Here is a 21,166-nt window from a genome sequence, read left to right as displayed (position 1 = left end):
TGTTCCTTTAATCCACTAGGACCCTAAAATTTAGTCAGTTCCTTAATTCTACATGGCATGGCCTGTTTAGACCTGGGGTTTGTAAAATCTTGGGAAATTATTATGATTTCAGCTACTACATAATCCATAGTCTAAATATCAGTTTTTTCTTGGAAATTTTGCTTAATTCCTTATATGAAACTCAGAACCCTAGTTCGTATAAATTCTCTTAGTTCATAAATTATACTTGCTAGGTTAGTTAAAGAGATAATCATGCTCCAGATTTTGAATTCCACATTATTTGTACATAAATGTTGCATTCTCAGATTGCATGTTAGTATTTGAGCTATTCAGTATTTCAGTTACATTTGTGTCATATACATATTCATTTAGGAGTAGACTTAGTAGTGAGTTGGACTAGGGTTCAGCATACCCTCATAGTCCCAGAACTACGTGCCCCCATAGGATTATAAGTCCCCTCTGTTGGGCATCAGAACTAGTGATCACGCCAGTCATGCCTTTATACCCCTGACAAGGTATATTGGGTCCCCTCGATAGGGCAAATACATCGAACTACATGTTTAGCTCACATGGTTTTATATCGGTTAATAGTAGCTCCCACAGTCAGACTCTTAGTGCATTTGACCAAGTTTTTAGTATATACATCATCATTTAGTTCAGTATGTTACTTTCATGATTAGTACTTGGTCATTGCATTCAGTTTAGCTTTTCAGTTATGTTTCAATATTTACATTCTTGCTCAGTTTATGTCATTGCTCACTTATGCTTTGTTCAACTAATATATATTTGTTCAGCTTAGTATCTATATCATGCATGCTTAGTACATTTCAAGTACTGACGCATACTCTGCCCTACATCCTTTCATGATGTAGGTTCAAGTACTTAGCATCTAGATCACGCTTAGATCAATTCTCGATCCGCATTCAGCAGCTTCAGTGGCGAGTCCTCATATACTGAGGGCAATAGACATGCTATCATTTTAGTTTTTCTTTCAGTTTTCAGTTTTGTTAGAGTTAGCTGGGGGGCATGTCCCAGCAACTCAACTTAGTTAGAGGCTTTTCAGACATAGTAGTAGAATTATCTTGAATTGTTAAGTTTAATCTTCCAGTTGTTATTAAACTCTTAATATGTTTGATATATTCAGACTAGTTGGGTATTCTCCACTTTCAGTTATCCATTGTTTTAGCTTCCGCATAGTACATTTTTTATTCAGTTATTCTTAGTATGCTTGATATATGTGAGGCACAGGGTTAGCTTGGGGTCACTCGTGATCCTAGGTCCCATGTTACGTCAATGCGGTAGCCTTGGGTCATGACAATTTAGGGCATGGATCATGAGCTATAACGGAAAGTCTCGTCATATAAGACGTAGACATAATACCGTTAGAAAACTACTCTCTAGTTGAATTATCACAATTGACTATGTAAATCAAAGGATAATGTGTCGGATCCACTAACAAAAGGCGTAACTAGAGAGAGAGTTGAAAGATCATCTTAGGGAATGGTTTACGGTTTAGGACAAGTCATCATGGCAGTAACTATACCTCGCATACTAGAGATCCCAAAAGCTAGTTTCAAGGAGAAAACAAAGTTGTGACTAACGGTTCGACATTGTCAACCAACTCATTTCATTCTCATGATGAAGACAATGCTGAGGAACAAGGATAAAACATTAAGGTTTGTTAACTAGTTAATAAAACTTAAAGTTTTTAATGATTTGCTAAGTTTTGCAGATTTGACCAAATAGTGTATCTACGCGATAACACGTGTTAGAAATCACCTATATGAGTGTGAAGCGGAAGCTGCTTCAAGGAGAATCATTGTAAAAAGCCTAATCTCTATACACTCATGAAATCAAGAGGTGTTCATGGCTTAAACGAACACAACTATAAGAACCATAAACGGTAAAGGGTTGATTTTGTGACATATAGTTGTCTAGGTATACACCGAAGCTTGATGGCTCAAAGATATCAAATCTATCGATTGATCGAATATATTTGACATATGTTCACTACGAAGAGTTCAAAGGGAAACCTACTTATCCAGATGCAATTAATTCTTGCTTGTAAAGTATACACACTTGTCCATTTCTTTGCCTTAGAGTCATTCCCCATTCATGCGGGGGATTTTTTGGTTTTTAAAAGGTGTGAATGGAAAATGAAGAGTAGTGACTTTTATGAAGAGTTGTGATTTTAATGAAAAAGTTGTGACTTTTATGAAGAGTTGTGACTTTTATGAAAAGTTGTGACTTTTAGGAAAGGGTGTGACCTTTCTGAAGGGTTGTAACTTTTCAAAGGGTTGACCTTTCCGATAAGGCGCAATCATAATTTATTTACACTACCCTTTGTTGTCTATAAATAGAGGAATTTCCTCTCATTTTAAAACAACCAATTTTTTGGACTTCTTCTTTTACTACTAAATCTAGTGTTCTAAGTGTACTTTACTGCCATTGAGTGGTTCACTGACACCGTGGTTATAGGTACCGATAAACTGGTGACTAAGATCGTTCTATCCTGGGATGATATATTCCATTAACCTCAGGTACTTGAGGGGAATAATTTCCTTAAGGGGACACTGTGCATTTAGTGGGCCCGATTTTCTTCTTTGAGAAAAATATTTTGTTTACTATTTATAATATGTTTCTGATTCTATTTTCTCTAATGGTTTTAAATTTCTAGTTTTGAAAATACTCTTTAAACTTTGTTGTTTCTTACCTCGTTCTTCAAAGTTTTATTCTAAGTATCTTAGGAATACAGGATGAACAACATTTGTTAGGATCACCAAAAAAACCGAGTTACAAATATGGATGGTGCCATGGAGTTTCCTTGGTGGATGCCCCTTGATGGTGCAATTTATTTGGGTACATTGACATAGATAGCTATGTTAGTATTAGTGATACAATTAATAATGATATTGAATTTTTTTTGACAAAATTTTAAGAATCGCAAAATATTATAACCAAATGACCATTCAATTCGATCAAAAGCTTTTTCTCAATCCATTTTAAACATCAGCTTCCCCTTCTTCCCTATGGAAACATTAAATTCTGATAAACTTCTTGAACAATAATAACATTGCCACTAGCACGATGACCTTTCAATAAACTAGTTTGGTAAGGATCAATTAAATCTTTTAGAAATGGCTTAATATAATTGAAAATGATTTTGATAATAAATTTATCAATAGTAAATTTAGGGATTAGACATAGAAAATATTGCTTAGGCCTTAAAGGATGGTTTGAGTAAAATTGCTAAGATTGTTAACATATTTATTTTTTTAAAGATTGTATAACTTAACTATTTTTGGAAGATCTATAAAATTTATCATCATCATGTGGCGCCATTTCAACTTCCAGTGATCACAAATTCATCAAATTCTCCGGTCAAAACTCTTCGTGAGCCACACGGAAAAAGTACCACATTTTTCCTTTCTCCGCTAGCATTTTCAGCAAAATCTCAAAATAACCACTGTATTTCTTTTGCACATATTTTGAATCCTCTGCACATAATAGAACTGCCTTTTATTTTTCTTCCATTGTTAATTAATGACTGATTTTTTCTGAAGTAAAGAAGAAAAAATCTACCTAAATCACTAACATATAAGTATACAAATTCTCTTTCTAGTGGAAGGCCTGTAGAGAGAGAGATTGTGATTTTCTCAATTTTGTTTTGCTAATGAAGTTATGGTTATAAAAGTTAACCATTTTTTTCTAATGATCCATTTTCTTCTTTAGTTAACTTGTGCGTAATTGCATTAACTTTTCTAAAGTAATGCATAATATATGGATTAACATTTGTTGTAGTAACAACTTGCAATCATTAATAAGAAAAGTATAAGCAATTAAGGATTGTTTGAAACAATTTAAACTTTTTAAACTCGCATCTCTTAATAAATAAATATTTCTAATAGTAGATTTGAAATCGCATAATTGAGTTTTAGAAATCTACAAAACTCTTCACATTTTGGTCTATAAGATAAATAAAAGAAAAGTTTGATGCTTCAATCAGTACACAGTAAATACAGAGGCATTCCTGCTGGATCAAGTTCCAAGAAACCTCGCAAACTGCAACCTCTCTCTTCTGTCAAGCGAAAAGCAGGAATTCGATGAGAGAACCTGAGATGTTGGGATACAAATATTTTCACTACTCCGTCAGCCTCTTCTTCTTCCACTCGAGGCTTGTAGACAGACTTGAATCCTTTTACCCATGCTAAGAACCTCACATCTACATAATTATCACAAACATCCACTATTTCAACAATCTCATATTCTATTTCTTCTAGATTATTACCTTTCAGCTGAGCACTCCAGTTTTTGTATATCGCCCAAACTTCACCTTTTCTAGGGAAGATCTTGTATACACCCCTCTTCACAGGTTCTACTGCTGCTACTTGTGAAAAGTTTTTGGTTACAGTATATTTGTTCAGCTTACTATTTTGAAATTTAAACAATCCACAACCAATTGACATTATTTTATCATCCCACTGTATTGTACTTTTAGGGAGTGGACACGCATAAAACAATGCCACATGCAACACAAACTCAGGGACAAGATCAATCTTCTTTATCTGGCCATAGTACCGGGGCAAGGCATCTTCATTACTGCGTATCGCCCAACATTCACCAATTTGAAACTTCTCCGGTGATCTCTCAGTTGCAAATCTGTAAAACTCGGGTTCAGGAACCTGGTTAGGTAATGATGAATCCCAGTTTTCAGCAAAATTTACAGAATCCATAAAATTAGTTGTCTCTCTTTGGGCTATGGATGGAGCAGAAATGTCTACTCGGTTAGTAGGTAATGAGGGGGTCTAGTTCAAGGGATCCTTCGGGAACACCATCCTTCTCCATCCATGTCATCTTCATAGAAGGAATTCTATGAGAGAATCTAAACATATCCTTTGCAGGAATTAGAAATGGGTCTCCTTCTCGATGGAAGAGACATGTGAAGCCTTTTACTTTATTCAAGTACGCAACATGCACACCAATAGCACCAACATATTCTGCCAAGACCTCAACAAACTCGTAGTTGAAATTTTTATTACTCCCAAGATGAGGACACCAGTTCATATCCCAATATTTAAAGAGGGCCCAAGTTTCTCCTTCCAATGGAAATATCTTTATTTCATCGTAGATGTTTCCACTCATTGCACATACCAAAAGTGAGAACATAGGATGATCATCAAGGTCTTATGAGTTTCCTAGTTTGAACCTACCACAAGAAGCTGGGAAGCCCTCAGATAGCCATTTGGTTTCATCTTCATTCAGCGGCTCAGGCTCTAACCATTGTATGCGCAACTTAAATGAAGGGGATAAAATCTTCCTAATGACGCCATAAAATCGTGGCATGACATCCAAAGTATCATAAATAGCCCATACCTGCCCAACCTTAAAGCAAGTTTCTTCCGTTTCCTTGTCAAAATCACTAAAATCTGGATCTTTATATTCAAATGTTTCGGACACAGCCATAGTAGAAGGCCCTACATCTGAAGGAAGATCAACAATTCCTTTTGCAGTCTCAATTTCCATCTCAGTGTTCTACAAGCTCTCTTTAGAGGACAAATCTTGCATCTCGGACTCCTTAGTAGGAATAGGAAATCTAACCCCCTTAAATCGCTTTGAAGCATCTTCTTCATCACTTATATAATTGACACGCTGTCTATGCCGCATAGATCTTGGTTGGTTTTCCTCATTGAGACACTGAAAATTCTGCCTAGACAGATGAGCATTTACTTCAGAATTTTTACTAGATTCTATTGTTGTCTTCTTTCTATTTCCCATCATCTCTTCGGCAATGATGGTCTCTTATTTGTTGCAGTCCATGACTACTCTAGAGTGAAAAACAGATCAATAATTCACCATAAAGATCAAAACTTTATACAGAAATCAAGCTCCAAGCCATCAAATAAAAGAACCCCACACACAAAAAAAAAACATAAAATATCACTCTTTAATTGATAGAAACAAACAAGAAATTGACTTTTATTTCTTTACAATAAAAATAGAGAGTTAATGAAGAAACTTAGAGTGAAGTTGATAACTTGTTTGTTTGAGAATGCAAATTAAAGAGGATTGGAAGCAAAGAGAGAGTGAAGAGATTTGTATATATGGAAAAAATTTCAAGATTGTGTTAATATAGTATGTCTCGATGAGTAGGATCCAGGAGGATTAGTAGTTAAGAGAGTAGATTGGAATTTTATTTAAGTTACTTTGATGAGTAGGAGCTAAGAGGGTAAATTTTAAATTTTAGTTCTTCTATTTTCTTAAGTATTTAACTTGATGGTAGGATCTAGAAGATTAAATTTGGAATTTACTTTAATTTAATTTGATGAGTAGGAGGAAAGAAGGTAAATTTTGAATTTTAATTTTAGTGATATTTTCTCAAATATTTAATTCGCTGAGTAGGAGTCAGGACCTAAGAGGGTAAATTTTTTATTCAATTTAATTTAATTTGATGAGTAGGAGCAAAAAGGGTAAATCAATATTCTTTTTGAAATAATCTCTCTAGATTATGGATCTTTTCTAACCACAAATATATCTCGATTAGATATAGTAATTTTCTAATGTTTTCTCTTGAGTGAACCTTATTAGCTAACCAATTAATCTATTCACTTAGATTGCATCAAAGATTTGTTATCTTTAACCTTCACTTTAAAATTTCGGTCATTAATATCTTAACGCTTTGAAGTGATGTTGCTCAACTAAAATCTAATGTCACAGTCTCCTCGAGAACAACAAAATATAATAACATAGTTAATCACGAGCCCTCAATTAACAACATCAATCTATAGTTAAACAAATAAAGATAATAAAACTGACAAAATTATAGAAATACAAAACACGAATTCATTCGACAAAAGGTCACATCAAAACCTTAGCTAGATAAGGAATGTATCTACTGAAAATATTATTTGATAATAGAGCAAAAATTCCTAACGAAAAAGTAAAAGTAGGAAAGAAAGTGAACTCAAAGTTGAATTTACTTCACTCCCACTCCTTGAGTGTTCTTCCTCCTAAGTAATGTGTAGCTTGCCTTGTCTCTAAAAAAGCACCCCCCCAAACAAACTCTTTTGGTTCAAATCAAATAAAAATTATATTCATTTAATTATGTTGATCCAAAACATTTCTACACACATAAGACTCGTAATAAGTACAAAACACCCCAAAAAAGAATATTTTTAAACAATATGCATAAGATATGAGGCTACAATAAAACTTGTAATAAGTACAAAACCCCTAAGAAAAGGATATTTCGCACAATAATGCGTAAGATATGAGGCAACAATGTAATATAAATTATATTTTTTTTCTGAATATTACCATCGCGTACTTAGACTTTTGCTCGTCCTTGAACAAGTTCAAAAATTAATATCATAGGCAAGAAAAACTTTCAGCCATGCTCATGCATCGTAATTCATGACAATGATTTATATCGACGTTTAGAACCTAATGTATACATATAGACACCTTTCTCAACCTTTTTATGCTAAGACTATTAAAATAATTTCAAATGATTTCTCGAAACATTTTAGCCTTGAAAGTTGACTTTCCTCCTATTTAATTTGTTGACTTTCTTTGCTACATCAATGTAAGTACTAAACACCTCGCAAACATTTTATGAATCATGTGCCCTCATCGATCAAACCAGAAGAGAACTCAGTCCACAAACTCAAATAAAATCAAATATATTTTAAGGACTTACATATACAAAGAATTTGCTCTCTAACACAAAGAAAAATCACGTGCCTCCCAAGATTGTACCATGTTTGTTTCACTTCATGAGGGCCTTAGACGAGCCCGACCATCCTTCAATCTTTATTCTTTTGCTTCAAATCAAGTCAAAATTACATTATTTTGATCAAGTTCATCCAACACATTTCCTATATACATAAAACTCGTAATAACCACTCTTTCTAATGGTAATATTCAAAGGAACACACAGAAATCAACGGTAATATTCTCTTTCTAACGGTAACTAGGATGCAAATATAGAGTCCCACCAGAATCGCCATAGCGCCGCTAGCGACGGTCATACGGCCCCAGACCAAAAGTGAAAATATACACATGGAGGAGACGCACCCTCTCCAACAAGAATCTCCCTCAAATTCCTAACATAACTCCTCGAATTTGAATCACAACCTAGGGATCACTGTTCGTCTGTGTAAAGAGGAGTTAAAGTGGGCGCAGGAAATTATTTCCTTGACCAAATCTGGAATGATTCAGCTAATTCAAATTGATGATATGGAATCTACACTTCAAGATCTACCTAATATCTCAAAATCACGCAATTCTATCTTACCATTTGACACATCTGATCAGGTGAATTTTGGGAGACAATCGCCAAAATCGCCTTCGAACTCAAATGGAGTTTCGCTGGAGATGAATGAGATTCAGGGGAAACAAAATACAGGTTTGGGCCCCCATCAACACAGTGCCTCCAAATATATAAGTTATAAGATTGATGAGAACAGAGGACATAATTTCGGCGAAGATTTGGATCACACTACCTGAGCTACCTTGGCATTGTTACTATATAGACACCCTGACTCCTATAATGTCACCTATTAGCAAGGCCTTGTATCTTGACTCAACATCTATGCAGAAAACTAGGGGTAGTGTGGCAAAAGTCAGAATCCAAATAGACCTGACCAAGGAAAGACCTAGACATGTTTGGCTGGGATTTTCTAAAAAAGATCCAACTAGAGGAAAGTGGCAAATTACTGAATATGAAGAGGTGCCACCATACTATCTTTACTGTAAACAATAGAGTCACTTTGTGGGAACATGCCTTATGAAGACAAGAGATGAAGAGTTCAAGCAAAGAAAAGAAATGGAAGCTAGCAAGAAAGGACAAGACAAACAACAAAGTACAGGAACCAAAAAATATCAGCCATAGGAGGAAGACAGAGCACAAATGCAATCAAAAAATCAGAATCGTGCAAGAGAACCAAATGTTATTACTAACACTCACAAGGAGGAACAATGGCAGACTCAAGGTAGAAAAAGAAATAACAATCACACCCAAAGCCAGATCAAGGTAAGGCAAAAAATACTCAAATGTAGGTGAAGCAGATCAAGGACAATCAAAATCAGCAAAGCATGTAGGGAACAAGTATGAATGCAAAACCATTGACAAATATTGAGAGAGAATCTGGTGCTCAGATTCCTAAACCACCACCCCCTGTAATTGATGTGGATGATGATCATAGTCTTAGCAATGATACCCCTTCCCATGTAATCCCCTCTGTTGTGGCTGATAAAGTTTGTGGAGGGAGGATGGTTGTGATGGAGAACCGTACTAATATGCAGGAAGGGGAACCTAAGGGGAGGGGTTTGACTCAGGCTCCTGCTACCACTGTAAAGACTCCTAAAAAAATGCAAAATTAGACTCAACAACAAATTCCAGAGGCAAATCAGTATGTCCACAGTATTACAGAGAAAATGATCAGTCCAAGGGGTCTATGGCCAAAGATATGGGGAAAAAGCCATGGACAAGTGAATACACCAAAAAACAAAAATAAGCCTAGTAAGAAAAAGAGAGAAGCTATCAAAAAGAGATAGGCAGAAGAACAAAACAAGGAACAAGTTCATAATGCAGAAACTGTGGGGTTAAATGCATATAAGAAATTCATCATGGAGGAAGAACAACAAGCTTTGGATGTGATACCTCTCAAAGCTAAGTAGAATTCTCCAACTCCCTGCAAACCACCTGATAAGTCCAAACTGTAGACAACAGGACCACCAAGGGATGAGTATGATGTTAAAAACTCAGAAGATGAAGTAGATGCAGATAATTAGCCCATAAATGTCCAGGATGATGATGATGAGACTAGTGAATTGTTGATCGAAGCCTTCAGTCCTAATAATGATATAGAATTGTATATGGAATTACAACAGGTTACCAACAAACAAGGCCTCTCCCCAGAGGCATACACTTAGAAAGGATTCCTCTCAATAAATCTTCTATTCTTGTTTCTGGTACTGCAGGAAGACAAAATACTAGGCACTTTACCTCTAGATCTTCCCAATGATAAGTACAATCATTTGGAATGCCAGAGGGATCAATACCCAAGGTGTTATTCAAAGACTCAAAAATCTCAAAAATATTCACCACCTGTCTGTCATTGTTGTTTTGGAACCATTTTCAAACAATTCCAAAATGCCGCTTTTCAAAAATCAACTTGCCATGAATCGGTAGTTAGCAACAGTAATGGGAAAATTTGGCTTTTTTAGACTCTTGACATTACCTGTAATGTAATGGAGACAGATGAGCAACAAATTACCTGTGAGTTTAAGCATGTTAAATCTCCAAACACTTTTATAAACACTTTTTTCTATGCCAAATGTAAGGATCATCTTAGAAGACCTCTATGGGAGAGGATGTTACACTATGCTGATGTTAATAAATCCACTCCATGGTGTGCAGTTGGGGACTTCAATGTCATTACTTCTACAGAGGAAAAATTAGGAGGGATTCCTTATAACATGAGAAAAAGCTTTGAATTTATTAGCATCATTGAAGCTTGTGGACTCATAGACTTGGGCTTTAATGGACATAAATTCACTTGGTCAAATCAGAGAGGCATTAATTTCAGAATTTGGAAAAGATTGGACAGAGCTATGGCCAATGATAAATGGTTGGAAAGCATGCCTCATACAAGCATCACTCATCTTCCTTCTGTAGGGTCTAATCACTGTCCAATTCTAATGGAAATATATGCTAGAACTGAAAATGTCACCAGATATTTCAGATTTTTAAATTGTTGGGATGATCAACCTTCATTCTTAGACACTGTCAAAGGCTGCTGGAACAGGTCTGTGGCAGGAGATCCTATGTGGATTTTTCATCAAAACATGAAAAGGGTGGCTGCTACACTTAGCTCCGGGTATAGAATGCAATTTGGGGACATTTATGCTAAAGTTAAAGACTATGAAGAAAGGGTTAAGCAAGCTGGGGAAAATCTGATTCAGCAAAACAGTGAAGAAAATAGAACTACACTTCATGGCCTTAATGCTGAATACATAAAGTTTATGAAACTTGAAGAGGCCATCCTCAGACAGAAAACACAGTAACAAGGTTCAAAGAAGGGGATGCAAATTCAAAATACTTCCATCCACTGATAAGGGGTAGAAGGAGAAGGTTATTCATTCACAAAATCCTCAATGATGATAATGAGTGGATACAGGGGGATGAACAAATTGCAGAGGCTGCTTGTGAACACTTCCAGGACATTTTTACAGGGCAGTCCAGTATCATTGATGAAGAACCTTTGAACTGTATTCCAAGAATGGTCACTCAGGCTTAGAATGATGAATTGCAAGCTCTACCTATGGTTGAAGAACTGAAAGGGGTGGTCTTCTCTATGAATCTAAATTTTGTTGCAGGACCAGATGGAATGAATGGATGTTTCTTCCAAAAATGCTGGTCAATTAGTAAGGATGATCTTATGCAGGTGATATTGGCCTTCTTTAGTGGACAGATGCTTCCTAAATATTTCTCTCATGCCTGCTTAGTCTTACTTCCTAAAGTAAGCAATCCCAACAGGTTATCAGAATTCAGACCTATCAGCTTAAGCAACTTCACCAACAAAATCATCTCCAAGTTGCTAACTTTAAGGCTGGCTCCTATTCTGTCTAGTTTGATTTCTCCAAACTACTCAGGGTTTGTTAGGGGGAGGATTATTTATGAGAATATCATGTTAGCTTAGGAAATTATTCATCAAATAAAGAAGCCTATTATTGGAGGCAATGTGGTTAATAAACTAGACATGGCAAAGGCCTATGATAGGGTCTCCTGGTCCTTTATATGCATAGTTCTGAGAAAAATAGGATATGATGAAATTTTCATTGATATGGCTTGGAGAATCATGGCTAACAACTGGTACTCAATTATTATCAATGGTCACAGATATGGCTTTTTCCACTCCACTAGGGCCTGAAACAAGGAGATCCCCTATCTCCAGCCCTATTTATTTTAGATGCTGAAGTACTTTCAAGATCTCTCAACAATCTTCATCAACACCCCTTATATAATGGTTTCTACATGGAGTTGAGAGGTCCTCAGATCAATCATCTAAGCTTTTCTGATGATGTTATTATCTTTATATCAGGCAAAAAGAAGTCTCTCAAGCTGATCATGCACACTTTAGGTACTTATGAGAGATTTTTGGGGTAACTTATAAACAAAACAAAAAGCCACTTCATGATCCTAGCCAATTCTTTCAGAAGCACCAGTGATAGAATCTGAAGAGTTACATGATTTAATAAAAAAGAAGGTCCCCTTACATACCTTGGCTATCCTATTTTTATTGGTAGGTCAAGAATCATCTACTTCTCCAAAATGATCAATAAGGTGGTGAACAGGATTACGGGATGGCAAACTAAATTGTTAAGTTATGGAGGAAAAACAACTTTGATCAAACATGTGTTACAGTCCCTACCTATTCATATTCTGTCAGCTATCTCCCTTCCCTCCACTATCATTAAACATATTCAAGGCATTATGGCTAATTTCTTCTGGGGAATAAAGAACAACAAAAAGAAATATCACTGGTCTTCCTGGAAGAATCTCAGCTTTCCACTTGATGAAGGTGGAATTGGAGTTAGACTTCTGGGTGAGGTGTGTATGTCTTTCCAGTATAAGTAATGGTGGATGTTTAGGTCCAAACAAACTTTGTGGGGCAACATCCTCAAGGAAAGTTATTGTCAAAGATCTAATCCGGTGAGCAAAAAGTGGGCCACAGGAGACTCCCAAACCTAGAGACATATGATAAGAAACAAGTAAACTCTGTTCTTTCTGGTGGGATAACTGGTTGAGAGTGGGGCCTTTAGCACACTATTCTACTAATAGTAACAGATTTAACACTGCTGCCATATCAGATTTCATGGCAAATGGCCAATGGGACATCGAGAGAGTAATTCAACAAGCTCCTCCAACTCATGTTCCTAGCATACTTTCCACTCAGCTTCATTTGCAGCAAGGATTACCATACCTGCCTATATGGAGCCTTACCACTAATGGAGAATTCTCATGCTCATCTATATGGAATGAAATCAGGGAAAAAAGAACAAAGACAAAGATCAATACATGTACTTGGCCTAAAAACATCCTCTTTAAATGCTCCTTCTTGCTTTAGAGGGCCATTAGAAGCAAACTACCTACTAATGAGAAAATTAGTAGTTTTGGTGGGGAACCTTCAAATTGTTATTGTTGCAATAATCCGGGCATGGACACTATCGAGCACACTTTTAATTTTGGAAAATTTTCCAAGTATGTGTGGAAATTTTTTGCAGACTCCTTAGGTATACAAACTAATCATATACCTCTAAGATATTTGTTCATGAGATGATGGTCAACTGAATACAAAAATGAGGCTCACAAACTCATCATGAAATCCACACCCATCTTCATTTGTTGGAACCTTTGGAAAAATAGATGTGCCAAGAAGTATGGAGGTAAATAGTCTAACATTGCCAGAGTCAAATTTGCTATTTTTAAGGACACTTTCAGACTTCTTCACACTATTTTTCCATACATCTAATGGCCTTCAAGCTGGAGAAAATTAGTCCCTATGATTGAGGGTTGTACACATGAGACTAAGGTTACTTTGGTGCAATGGAACAAACCTCAAAATAAGTGGATTAAACTCAATGCAGATGGCAGTGCATTGTCTAGTCCTGGCAGAATAGGGGCTGGAGGTATTCTCAGAAATTCCACAAGAGAGTTGATTATGGCATATGCAGTTCCTCTAGGTGAAGGAACTAATAACCAAGCTGAGGTCGAAGCTGCAATTTTTGGCATGGCATGGTGTATTCATCTAAAACTCAATAAGGCAATTTTGGAAGTGGATTCTCAACTCTTGATAGATTGGATTCAAAGGAAAAGCAAACCGCCTTGGAGTATTTCTAATCAGATTCAAAAACTTTAAAGCATCGTCAACCAAATTCATAATGTCATTTGCATTCACACACTAAGGGAAGGCAACTTTGTAGCAGATGCACTATCAAAACATAGCCACCAGATCACCAACCCACAAGTCTACTTCGACACTCAGCAACTTCCAAAGGAGGCAACAACTTACTATCAATTGGACAAAGCTGAAATAGTAAGCTTCAGAAGGAAGAAAATCAAGAGAATAAAAGAACCTCCCTAAATAGTCCTTGGAGGATTTAGGAAGGAGCTGGAACTCCATCAGGTCCTCTTTTTGTTGACTACACAGTCATGCGCATAAGCTAGACTTTGCTAGGTTTAGTTTGTGTTAAGTCTTTCCTTGCCTGTAAAAGAAGACTCTCCCTATAGCTAGGTCCTTTTGATTTAGATTAAAGTGAGTTGTTTCTTTTCTTGTAAAGGGAGAGTCTCCCTCATTTACGTTTTCCTAGATTCTTTGTATCGAGAGGAGTCCTTTCATAGGAGATTAGTTGATAGGTCCTTTCTAATTCGGGGAAGAGTTGGAGAACCTACTAAATTCCAATATAGGTGTTCCTTAGTAGGCTACCGACTCTTGAACCACCATAAGATGTAGGTAAGGTTTATGTCCCCATCCTTGTACTCCTTTTGTTTTATTTATTCTAAAGCCTGGGGTATTGCTAAGCCCTTGACACTCCCCCCCCCCCCAAGGGTTGTTTTAAAATAAAGAAAGAACTCGTAGTAACCTCAAAACACTCAAGAAAAAGATGTAAAGAAACACTTATGCGTAATATAAGATAAATATACTCTTTTAGCCAAATATCAGCTAGTGACGATGAACACCACATTCCTAGAAAATATAGAATTAGCTACAAAATTTAATTTGTCGCTAAATAGCTCCTACCCAATTTAATTTTCTTATAATCCGTCACTAATTCATAACTAAATAAAATTAAGAAATTTTGTGTGACTAATATTCATTTTCTTGTAATGCTAGTGAGACAAAAGAGAGCTCTTTCTCATGGTTTTCCTTCTTAGTGTAACACCCCGCTATTTGAAAGAGCTAGAACTAGAAAGAACCATTTTTGGAAAGAATGAAAATCTGAAATTTGGCAAGTTATGTTAAGTATGAGTTTTGGGTCAACTTCAAATGACCATAACTTTCAGTATAGGATGAGTTAGGTGGGCTATAAGGTATCAAATGAAAGATCTTGGAATTATCGTTCCAAAGCCACTGAGTATGCTAATTTTTGAGCTCGTATAAGGGAGACATGCCTGTTTGAAGTTGGGTTGCCCGGATATGGAAAGTCACCTAGATTTAAGAGGGGTATTTTGGTATTTTCCTTACCCAATTAAGTTATTTCATTTTTAGTAATTAATTAGGGGTCTAAACTGATTAGGTTCAGTTCACGTCATCACAATTACGCTAGGGCTTTGAGAGAAAAGAAAATAGGAGAAAAAATTAAGGTGTTCTTGGAGATTTCTTGCGGAATCGAAGTCGTTTTGCCAAGAGGTGATCCCTAAAGAGGTATGTGAGTTCACATAGCATTGGGTTCGTTCACCCACGCGCCAATAATATTAATTTCAACATTAAATTCATTCTAGAAAGTTGAAGCTTTGATGTTCTTGAATTGTGTTATTGAAATTGGCTTTGTTCTTTAGTTTAAGATGAGATTGATGAGTTCGTGAGGAAATCATGTTGATTTTTATAGTTGTGTTTGATTAGATTCTTGTGTGCATGTATTGGGTATCTGAATCTAAAGAGAAATTGAGAAAAATAATTGAATTTAGTTTAATTAAGATCACAAAACGAGTTGAAAAAATCGTCGGATTGCCCTGGGGGAGGGGTGGCGCGACGCACCAGCAGTGCACCAAAATTTGGTCTCTGAACATTAGGGGCTGGCGCCCCGCGCCAGCAGTGCGCCAGGGTCACCTGCCCCCACCCATTTTCCATCGTTTAGACCTTCTGAGTCCTTCTATAGTGTACTAACACTTCCTATTGATTATAACTACTCTAAATGACTTCTAAACATCTAGAAATCATCCGTAAACATGAATCATAACCTTAATCCATAAATTCAAATTCAAGGAAAGTCAAGAGGCAAGTCTAGAAAGTTCTTAGAGTCTTTTCAAAAGTCTTTTACAAATGTTTTAACTTGTTTAAAAGACTTGAGAATTGAGTTGAGTAAGAGTAAGAGTGAAGCTCTAAGAGTGAAGTTCAGTTTTTCAAATGACAATATGGGAACTAAGTATTCTCAAGAGTAAATTTTTTTTTACACTTAAACAAGAGAGGAAACACCGATTTTTAAGAGAGCTTTTGAGCTAGTTATGAGTAATAATCTCAAATCATAGAAAGAGTTATGTTTTTAAACATATGAGCTAGTTACATTTCGGGAGTAGTATTGAGCACCGATTTGGGGACGAGTTTGAGTTTAGATAATTCAAAGTCTTTATAAATCGTGTAGCCAACATGGGTAGAAAAGGGTCAATCTCTTTAGATAATTCCTTAATGCTTTTAGCATAGACTAGTGTATGAACTTAGTAGTAGGTTCTATACCCCTGGCAAGGTATAGACGGCTCTGCCAGCGTCAAGCAAGGCGTTGTATCATTACATAGCTCATAGTGATGGTTGTCGGTTAGAGAATCTCCCACAGAGTTACTTGTACATTTATATAAAAAACTAAGTACTATTTTGTTTTTTTTTATATACTAAGTTATTATCTTCATATTTTAAAGCTTTTTTTTTATACTGCATCCTTATTACTGCTTTATATTGAAATGAGTAGAGTTGAGTTAAGGTGAGGTAATTTTCTTTAGTTCCTTTTCAGGCTTATGTTTTGTTTTGGAATTCCCGTCCTATGATCGTACATTCAATATACGGATGGCATTTGGCCTATTTTGTTTTATGATGCAGATACATACAGGTAACCATGATCATCATCTAGCGCTTTGTTGATCTAGTTGAGCACTCAGGGTTATTTGGTGAGCCTTCTTGCTTTCCAGAGGATCCCTTTTACTGCTTTGTTTATTTCATTTGTTAGGATGATCGGGGGTCTTGTGCGAACATCCTTAATAGTAATAGAGGCTTCATAGATAGTTAGACGTTATTAGTTCATTAGTCTTATTCATTTCAACTATTTTGTTTTGTTATAAGACTTGAATTGCCTTATTGGCTATTGAATGTTTCCTTTACTACTTTCTAACTATTTCATGAGCTTATATTTGTTAAGTAAAATCTTTCGCTGAGTAGTAAGCCATACCAAGGGTTCTCTTGGGGACAACAATGGTTATCGAGTGCCAGTCCCGCCTAGGGTGTAGGCTTGGGGCGTGACAAACTTGGTATCAGAGCACAAAGTTCAAGAGTCCTAGGGAGTCGAACTATCTCATTTCTTTCATACGCATTTCGTGTGATAAAAATCATCTCTATAAAGTTTCTTTCTAACTCGTGCTTGCGCATATCTTTCAGATCATGCCTTCACGAAGAGCTGTTCGAGGTCATCCTACTAGGAGGAATGTCGAGGAACAAGGGGTACCTAATGCATATGAAGTGAAACCCTAAGGATAGGTCATCAATGCTGAGTTTCGTGAGGCCATCCGGATGCTGAGCCATGTTGTGACCAACCAAGATGGGTAGAAAGAGAGAATCATCAGGAAATGGCTGATACTTCTAGGATCTGTGAGCTCTTAAGGATGAATCCTACAAGCTTCACCGATTCAAGTGTCAATGAGGACCCGAAAAACATTGTAGAGGAACTGTAGAAAGTGTTTGAGGTTATGCATGTTGTCGATGTTGAGCGAGTGGAACTAGCTGCATATTAGTTGAAGAGTGTTGCTAGAATCTGGTTTAACCAATGGAAGAAGGGTAGAGTTGAGAATGCACTGGTTATGAGTTGGGCTGTGTTTCAGAGTGCATTTATGGGGCATTTCTTTCCCCATGAGCTAAGTGAGGCAAAGGTGAAAGAATTCCTTACTCTTAAGCAGAAATCTATGAGTGTTCATGAGCACAGTCTAAAGTTCACCCAACTTTCCAGCTATGCTCTGGAGATGGTTGCTGACATGAAGAGCATTATGAGTTTATTCATTGCTGTGTTGTCTTGTCTGTCAAGTAAGGAAGGCAAGGAAGCTATGCTGATAGGAGATATAGACATAGCAAGGCTGATGATCTATGTGTAACGGGTTGAGGAGGACAAGCTGAGGGGTAGAGAAGAGTTTAGAAACAACAAGGCTAAGACATCAGGGAATAAGTCTGGGTAGCAAAAAGGTAATATGAACCGGTCTTGTTTCCAACATAAGCAAAAGGGACCTACTCCATCATCTGCTAGTGCACCTGCACCAACGAACAAAGGTGAGTTCAACAATCAGAATTCACAAAATTTCAGAGCTAGACCTGCACAGTCTCAAGGTAGTTTTGCACAAGGAGGTAATAGGACTCCTACATATTCTAAGTGTGGTACAACCCACTCAGGGGTGTGTCGTGATGGCTCCACCGGTTGCTTCAAGTGTGGTTAGAATGGTCACTATATGAAAGAGTACCCTTACGACAGACAAGGTAATGGTACTGGGGGCAATAGAGCCCAATCTTCTTCAGTTGCTCCACCAGACAGAGCTACACTCAGAGGAGCTACTTTAGGGGTAGGCGGAGGATCAAACTGTTTGCATGCCATTACTAGTCGCCAAGAGCAAGAAGATTCGCCAGATGTTGTCACTAGTATGATCAAAGTTTTTACTTTTGATATTTATGCTTTGCTAGATCTAGGAGTGAGTCTATATTTTGTGATTCCATATGTTGCGATTAATTTGGTGTTCTTCCTGAGAAACTTCTTGAGCCCTTCAGTGTTTCTACACATGTTGGTGAGTCTATTCTACCTGAGAGAGTCTATCGTGATTGTACCATTTCCGTCAATCACAGAACACCATGACTGATTTAGTTAAGTTAGACATGGTAGATTTTGATATCATTCTAGGTATGGACTGGCTTCATTTATGTTATGCATCAGTCGATTGTAGAACTCGAATTATTAAGTTCCAGTTTCCTAGTGAGCTAGTTATAGAGTGGAAGAGTAGCTCAGCAGTACCTAAGGGTTATTTTATTTTGTACCTTAAGGCGAGAAAGTTAGTTTCTAAGCGATGTGTCTATCACTTAGTCCGATTTAATGACTCTAGTGTTGAGACACCACTTATTCAGTTACTTTCAGTTGTTAGTGAGTTTCCAGAAGTCTTTCCAGATGATCTACCCGGAGTTCCTCCTGAGAGAGAAATAGACTTTGGTATAGATATTCTTCCTGATACTCGTCCTATCTCTGTTTCGCCATATAGAATGGCTCCAGCAGAGTTGAAATAGTTAAAAGAACAGTTGAAAGATCTCCTTGAGAAAGGTTTTATTCGACCAAGTGTCTCACCTTGGGGCGCTTCGGCCATATTTGTGAGGAAGAAATATGGTTCTCTTAGAATGTGCATAGATTACCGTTAGTTGGACAAGGTTACTATCAAAAATAAGTATCCTCTTCCGAGAATTGATAATCTTTTTGATCAACATCAGGGTGCCACTTGTTTTTATAAGATAGAGCTCAGATCTAGCTATCATCAGTTGAGAGTACGAGAAAGTGATATCCCTAAGATAACTTTCTAGACCCACTATGGTCATTATGAGTTCCTAGTTGTCTTTTGGTTTGATCAATGCTCATGCAACATTTATGGACCTTATGAACAGTGTATTCAAGCCTTTTTAGATACATTTGTTAGCATATTCTTTGATGACATTCTAATCTAATCGAGAAATGAGGAAGATCATACTAGTCATCTTAGAATAGTCCTTTAAACTCTTAAGGATAAGGAGTTATATGCTAAGTTTTCTAAGGGTGAATTTTGTCTTAAGTCTATGGAATTCTTGGGCAATATTGTTTTCGGTGATGGAATTCGAGTTGACACTCAACAGATAATGGCAGTGCAGAACTGGCTTAGACAGACGTCTCCAACTGACATTAGGAGTTTCTTGGAATTAGCTGGTTATTATAGAAGGTTCATCGTGGGGTTCTCATCTGTTTCATTCCCGTTGACTAAGTTGACTAAAAAATAGTTAAGTTTCAATAGTCTGAAGTTTGTGAGAAAAGCTTTTAGGAATTAAAAAAGAGGTTGACTACTACCCAGTGATGACCTTACCAGATGGTACACAAGGTTTAGTGGTATATTGTGATGCCTCCAGTGTTGGTTTGGGTTGTATGTTTATGCAGAATGGCAAGGTTATAGGTTATGCCTCCAGAAAACTTAAGATTCACGAGAGGAATTACCTAAACCATAATCTAGAGTTGGCTACCTTAGTATTTTCTTTGAAAATATGGCGTCATTATCTTTATGATGTTTATGTAGATGTGTTCACCGATCATAAGAGCCTTCAGTATGTGTTTAGTCAGAAAGAGTTTAATCTCAGACAGAGAAGGTAGTTAGAATTACTCAAGGATTATGACATGAGTATTCTCTATCACCCCAAGTAGGGCTAATATTGTTGCTGATGCTTTGAGCAGATTGTCTATGGGTAGTACTGCCCATTCTAAGGAAGACCGAAAAGAGTTAGCAAAAGACGTGCATAAACTTGCACGATTAGGAGTTCTTCTGATGGATTCCAACGAAGGAGAAATAGTGGTGATGAATGGGGCTGAATCATCATTAGTGTCTAAAGTTAAAGAGAAATAAGACCAAGATCCTATTTTGCTAGAATTAAAGTCATATGTTCATAAGAAGAAAGTGATGGCTTTTGAACAAGGGGGAGATGGGTTATTGAGGTATCAAGGTAGATTGTGTGTACCAAAGGTGGGAACTCCAAGAGAGGATCATGGAGGAAGATCATTGCTCTAGGTATTCTATCCATTCGGGTTCCACAAAGATGTATCGTGACTTGAGAGAGGTTTATTGGTGGAGTAGTATCAAGAAGGGCATTGCAGAGTTTGCTGCTAAGTGCTCGAATTGCCAAAAATTAAGGTAGAACACCAGAGGCCCGGTGGTATGGCTCAAAATATAGAGATTCTGGAATGAAAGTGGGAGATGATCAATATGGATTTTATTATAGGTTTACCATGGTTTCGCAGGCAACATGATTCCATTTGGGTGATTGTAGATCGAATGACTAAATCAACCCATTTCTTACCGGTAAAGAATACCCATTCAACTGAGGATTATGCCAAGACATATCTTCAAGAGGTAGTTAGACTTCATGGAGTTCTAGTGTCAATTATTTCAGATAGAGGTGCACAATTTACTGCACAATTTTTG

The 21,166-nt window shown here is 36.8% G+C and overlaps 1 protein-coding gene and 1 pseudogene across 1 annotated transcript in view; one reads left to right on the top strand and one right to left on the bottom strand.

Annotated features, from left to right (window-relative positions):
• Positions 1–21,166, top strand: part of LOC125876682 (WD-40 repeat-containing protein MSI4-like) — a 1,104,907-nt gene that overhangs the window by 26,879 nt on the left and 1,056,862 nt on the right. The window lies entirely within an intron of this gene.
• Positions 3,999–5,523, bottom strand: LOC125877365 (uncharacterized; annotated as a pseudogene).

This window comes from Solanum stenotomum, chromosome 9, assembly GCF_019186545.1.
Source record: "Solanum stenotomum isolate F172 chromosome 9, ASM1918654v1, whole genome shotgun sequence".
NCBI classification, from domain to species: Eukaryota; Viridiplantae; Streptophyta; class Magnoliopsida; order Solanales; family Solanaceae; genus Solanum; species Solanum stenotomum.
Note: the sequence above shows the minus strand (reverse complement) of the source record. Positions and strands in the feature narration are given on the sequence as shown.